Source organism: Morus notabilis, unplaced genomic scaffold, assembly GCF_000414095.1.
Source record: "Morus notabilis unplaced genomic scaffold, ASM41409v2 Scaffold689, whole genome shotgun sequence".
In the NCBI taxonomy this organism is placed as follows: Eukaryota; Viridiplantae; Streptophyta; class Magnoliopsida; order Rosales; family Moraceae; genus Morus; species Morus notabilis.
In genome coordinates, this window is record NW_010358342.1 from 111898 (window position 1) to 118561 (window position 6664).

Below are 6664 nucleotides of genomic sequence, written 5' to 3' on the forward strand. Positions count from 1 at the left end.
CCGGAAGTCATTCAAGAGAATAATGAGAAGATAGCTGTAATTCGGGAACGACTATTGACCGCTCAAAGTCGTCAGAAAAGTTATGCTGACAGAAGGCGTAGGCCTTTGGAATTCCAAGAGGGCGACTTTGTCTTGCTGAAGGTTTCCCCACGCAAGGGAGTTGTTCGGTTTGGTGTGAAAGGGAAACTTGCACCAAGGTATGTGGGACCATTTCCGATCGTGCAACGAGTCGGAGTGGTGGCTTATCGGTTGACCTTACCGCCTGAATTATCTCACGTGCATGACGTGTTTCATGTCTTCATGCTTCGAAAATGTCAACCTGAGCCGGAAACAATAGTGCAGTAGTTTGACGTTCCGATACAGTATGACGCGTCGTACGAGGAGGCACTAGTTCAGATTCTCGACCGGAAAGTAAAGAGTCTGCGTCATCGTGAGATTCCTCTAGTAAAAGTATTATGGCAGCACCATGGAGTTGAGGAAGCGACATGAGAGCTTGAAATGACGATGCAGGAGCAGCATCCACATCTGTTCACACTTTGAGGTAGGCTTTAATTTCGGGGATGAAATTGCCTAAGGGGGGTGGAGCTGTAACACCTTGAAGAATTAATTGAGATTAATTAAGGTAATTGAGATTATTAGTGTGCCTAATCTGGATTATTAATTGAGTTTAATTAATAAATGTTTCTGACACGTGTGAGTTTAAATAGTTCTAAGGTATTTAAATTATTCTCAGTAATTTATTTTAACCCAGAAGTGTGTATGGACGCATTTCTGGACTGTTCTTTTAAAATATTGACACATGTCATTTTCTTTTCCTTTTCCTTTTCTTTTCCTTTTCTTTTTTTCCTTTTTCCTTTCCTTTCTCTTTCCTTTCCCGTGCACACTCTCTCTCTCTCTCTTTCACTCTCACTCTCCCGCTCTCTCTCTCTCTCTCTCTCTCTCATTTGTGTCCTAAATCAAACGGATCTTGAACCAAGGAAAGATTTAAAGAAGTTTTCAACATCAAGAGAAGGATTCGAGGTAAGATTACCGAAAGAACCTCTCTTGAATCTCAAGTTTTTAAATTTCAAAACTTATTTTTGGTTCAAACCGGATTTTGATGGTTTTTGAGTAAAACTAGAGTAGAATTTAGAGATAGTGGGTTCTTTGGACTTGTCTTAGGACCTAGAACCCAGATCTAGTGGTTTTCCTTTGAAATATCTCGATTTGGGACTGGATTTGCAGGTTTTAGACTGATTTCTGTGAGCTTCTCTCGCGCAGCTGATTCCACCGGTCGACCAGTGCAGTCGACCGGATCACATGGAAACCGGCCGACCTATGCGGTCGACCGAATTGTAGGCTGACCGGTCGACCGGTCTGGTCGACCGGGTGTACATTACCGGTTGATCGGTAGTGTTGCACTGCTCTGTCACCGGTCGACCGGTTGACACGAGGCTTGACCCTGTTTGGCCTGAAAATGCTGTTTTAACCGCTATTTTCAGGGAGAACCCAAATTAGCTTCATTTGGGGACTTGAGATAAATGGATTAGCTTCTTTAATCCTTGTTTTGAGATTGAAAACCCTTAGAATGATAATTTGAAACATGAAAATGGATTAGGGCACACTAATAAGAAATCTTGGTTGAAACTTGAGATTTGGATTGCTTTAGGAATGAGAATTGATCCTAAAGTGTTGTCTTGCATCAGTGATCGCTGAGGATTCGGACTGAAGGGGCTTGGGGAAGCGGAAGCCGGAAAAGGCAACGCTAGTCCCAGGTTTGATAGTACGAGGTAGGATTTCTATCCCTTTTCCTTGTGAGCCTGTTTTCAAAAAGGATTTTGGCCTTGAAAATGTTTTAAAGAAAGGGATTGATTTGTGAAAGAAAATGCTTTGAAAACCATGGCTTGTTTAGTCATGGAACCTCATGGCTTGTCCAGTCATGGAGCCCGCGGCTTGAGTAGTTCGTAGGGTCGTATTAACGATTTTTAAAATGTTAATGAATGATTTCTTAAGCAAAGAGATCTTGTAAACTGGTAATAGAGTCTATTGCTGTAAGCCTAGATAGGATGCGGAGAGTGTATCCTCGGGGGCAGAACCTGAAACTCGGTCCGGGTAGGCGAGGCACTTGGTTAGGTAAGTAATTTGTACTAATTACTTGCTGAAGCCTGTAAAACGGTTATTTACAGTTACTTTTCCTTTGAGAAAAAGGATGTGAGGTTCCGGCTGTTCTGTCGGGACTGAATGTATAATTTTATTTACTTATTCATTCATTTATTTACTCGCTCATTTATTCATTCATTTATTTTAAGTCATTTCAAATTATATCCTACTAGGCCTTTCGCTCACGTTTTATTTTTTAAATGTATTAAACCCCTCCCAGGAGACTCTAGGAGCGGTGCAGGGTAGCGAAAGATTGCTACTGTTGGATCAAGAGAGGATTGAGTTCATCCTCTTGAATAAATGTAAGGAATTTGAGAATTCTGTAAACTTATTTAATATTTGGATTAACTAGACTATGGTTGATGTCTGTTGTAATGTTTATTTACATGAACATGTATGTACAATACTGTATGTCCTGTGGGGTGGAGCCCTGTGTGTCAGAGGCTCCCGGAATTCTGTAGTAATGTAATTATGTAGTTAAATGTGGGGCCCGATTGAGAATCTGCTTTATTAATCCATAATCGAACTTCACGTCACCCACCTCGTTTGGGTGGGGGGGCGTGACATATGTCACAATGTATTAATTCAAAAGGTAAAGTTGACAAAGAATTGGAAGAAACAAAAGGCAAACGACGTTGTTTAGCCAAATGACATATAGAGCAATGAGATGAATCATTTGTAACACCAGAAATTTGCAATTCATTTCTCAATGTGTGAATCTTTACATAAGATGGGTGTCCCAACCTATAATGCCAAATTTCATTTTCTGTTAAAGTGACATTATTACAATCTGTTGTGAACTTAGGAGAAACTGAAAAAAAACTAGAGGAATCAGGGGCTAAGCTTGTAGAGTCCAAGACGTAGAGGTTTCCTTCTCTTCTACCCATCCCAATCATTCGGCCCTGAGTATGGTCCTGAAGCACACAAGATGCAAAGTGGAAATTAACAGACAAATGGTGGCTCTGAGTGAGTGAACTGATTGGCAATAGGTTAAAACGAAATTGTGGCACATAAAGGACATTGTGAAGAGTGAGATTGTCCGACAAAGAAACAGACCCTATACGAGTGACTTCTACGGTGAGACCAGTGGGCAACGAAACAGAGGAATTGATCATTGGTCTAGAGCTATCAAAACAAGATAAGGAGCAACAAACATGATGTGTTGCTCATGTGTCCAGAACCCAGCAAGTGGAAGGAAAATGTGCAGTAGATAAAACAGAGACAGTAGAGAGGGAAAGAATACTACTGAAGCTTGACACCGTTGGTTTAGGCTGTTGCTGGTCTGAAGCAGAGCAGGCATTGGTATGGAGTTGAGAACTCAGGAGAGCAATGAGCTGTTGGCATTGGGTGGCAGTCAAGTCCCTGACCGAGGACTTTGAGGTGCGTTCTTCAGGCAACGAAGCTGCAACTTGGTTTGCTTGTGGCTTAGGTGGGGCTTGCTTGGGTTTTGGCTTGAAACCAGGAGGAAACCCATGAAGCCTGTAACATTTGTCCACCGTGTGACCTTATAGACTGCAATGGGTACAGATAGGACGATCTCGCCTGGGCCTTGGAGAAAAGGTGGACGCCGCAGCAGTGTGGGCTGAAGAAGAAGAATCACCCACGGCCAGAGTAGTAGGAACATGAATCCCACCGTTGATTGCCCGCTGGCATTCCTCTTGTACCACAAGGGTGAACACCTTGGTCAAAGGCGGCAAGGGGTCCATCAGGAGGATTTGAGCTCGGGTCTGGGTGAAGGATTCATTCAAACCCATCAAGAACTGCATCACGCATTCTTGCTGTTAATACTCCATCCAGCTCTTCATGCCTCCACAGCGACAAACAGGGATGGGTTGGTACAACTTCATCTCCCCCCAGAGTATCTTCAGTCGAGTGAAGTACGTGCTCACATCAAGAGCGCCTTGATGCAGGGCAACGAGCTGAGTCTTCATCTGGAAGATCCACGGCCCATTGCTCTGATGGAAGCGTTCATGGAGATCCAACCAAATCTCAGCAGCAGTATCAATATAAAGGAGGCTATCTGCTATGTCTCGACTTACAACGTTCAGGATCTAGGAAATCACCATGCTGTTGCAGCGTATCCACACACCCGAGAGGAGGTCGTCGGTTTCAGGCCGTGGTATGCTCCCATCGACGAACCCGATTTTGTTCTTGGCAGTCAAAGCCATAATCATGGCTCAGCTCCAGGTGTTGTAATTGGATCCAATGAGAGGGTTGGAAACCAAAACAATGCCTGGGTGATCTCCATTGTGTAGGAAATAGGGACTTGCTGAATCCTCCATGGCTGACGGAGCGGAGGACCCAACAACCACTCGATTGCCTGAATTTCCACCGGCCCTAGTCATTCAGACGGATAAAATTTCTAGAGATTGGCAGAGGGTTACCGCTCTAATAGCATATTACAAGAAAAAAGAAAAGGGCAAAAAGAAATCTGCAGAATGAAGCATTTCTGTATAGCTTGAAAATGGAAAAACTCGAGAGGTGGTCCTTATACACTGGAAACGAAGGGGACTGAGGTTTGTTGCAACAAACCTCCAGCTCAGTAGCAGAAAAAACAAAATAAGAAACTAGCTACCTACTTAAACTTATTTACAAAATCAATAACTAACTATCACTTATTTACAGTCTCAACCCAAAACTCTTAATATGTACACTTTTGGTCGTCTAAAACGCAACATTTCGGATTTCTTTTACGTACTTTTGTTTTGTTTTTTTTTTTTGCCTTTACAGATTTTCTTTTTTTTTCTTTTTTCTTTTTTCCCCCAAAATTTTATATTTTTCGTTCTTTCCTTTCTCTTTAACTTTTTCTTTTCATTTATCTTAATTTTTTTTTTTTCAAATGTTAACCTTTAGATATTTCTTTTAAGTAGTACTCTAAAATATTATTATATTAAAAATCATTCTCAAAAATTTCTTTCTAATTATCTTGCTAAATAAATTTCTAATAATATGCTCCTACTTAATTTTTTTTCGCGGGCTTTTCAACTTCTGCTATCCTACATATATAAAATAGTCATCATTATTTTACTTTTTTTTAATTGTCTAGAACCCGTCATTTTGACTCCTTTTTTTGTTTTTGTTTTGTTTTTGGCTTTCACCTTTTTTTTTGTTTCTCTTTTTTAATTATTTTTTTCTTTTCAAACACTTGAAATAAAAGAAATAATGTAGATTATGGACTTTAATATGTTACTTTTTTTTCACTTTTTATCGCAATTATGATGTTAAATCCTATTTTATCCAAATAGTAACCGTAGAAAATATTAGGGGTGTAAATCGGCCGGGTAGGGTAGGGTTGAGCTGAAAAATTGAGCCTACCCGACTAGTGCGGGTTGAGAAAATTTTGGGCCGCGACACTCTCTTAAGTCTACAAACCCGCAACCTTTCGGGTGACCTCGGGTAGGGTCGGGTTACTCGGGTTGGTGAAAATTAATTTTAATCTATGACTTCATCAATTTTAATCTAAGAGGCTCTTATATGCAAATAAATGATAGAATACTATTGTAGTAAATGAGCAATAAATGATATATGCAAATACTATTGTAGTAAATAATTACGCAACAAAATTGCGACATAATAAAATATAAAGACTAATAACTCATATCACAATATGCATAAAGCAAGAGTGATCTCAAGGACCACATGATTACTTTTTAGTCAATTAATCTGTGCTTGTTACAGAAGAAATCATTATCAAACAGAACATGTCTTTCTTTCAATAGGGGGTCTAAATGCAATGTGAACAATTAAAACACTCACTTTGAAATCAAACACTTTCAATATAAATAAAGAATGTCCTAATTAAACACCTATGGCATACAAGTATTTTTTACACAAACCGTGAATCCAAAACATAAATAAGTTAACAGTTTAAAAGCATAAAGTCCATAAACTTATGAAAGTAAGAATTTGAAGTGTTGGACATTGTTTTACCTACTTTGAACATGTTCGGCCGGGTAGGGTTACCTCGGGTTCATGTAACCCCACCCCGCGCTCCTACCCACACAGTGCGGGTTAGGTATAATTAAAACTGAAAATTAAATAAAAAATTAAAAACCCGTGATTTTCGGGTAAGGTCGGCTCGGCTCGGCCGGGTTCGTCGGGTCCGGGGTGATTTCTTACAGCCCTAGAAAATATAAAAGAGTGGGTGAAAAATATACCGCTATTTTTTTGTAGTCATTTACGCACCATTTTGATGCCTCTTTTTTTTTTTTTTTCCTTTTCTTTCCCCTCTCTTTCTCTCTCTTCTTTGCTTTTTTTTTTTAATCTTTTCTTTTAACTCTTTTTTTTTTTAAATGGAGAATTTATCTTTGAGAGTGCATGAGTCTAGATATTTACTTCTTACTCTTAATAAATATCTCTTTATTAGTGTAATAATTTAAAAATGTTATGAATCTAAAATAAAAGTTAAAAATCCTGAATATTTTTTTCCTTTTATTTTACATAACCTTTTAAGTGCTTTATCTTTTCTAATGCTTTTATTTATTTATTTTTATTTTCCACAGGTGTTAAATCTTAAATCCTAATC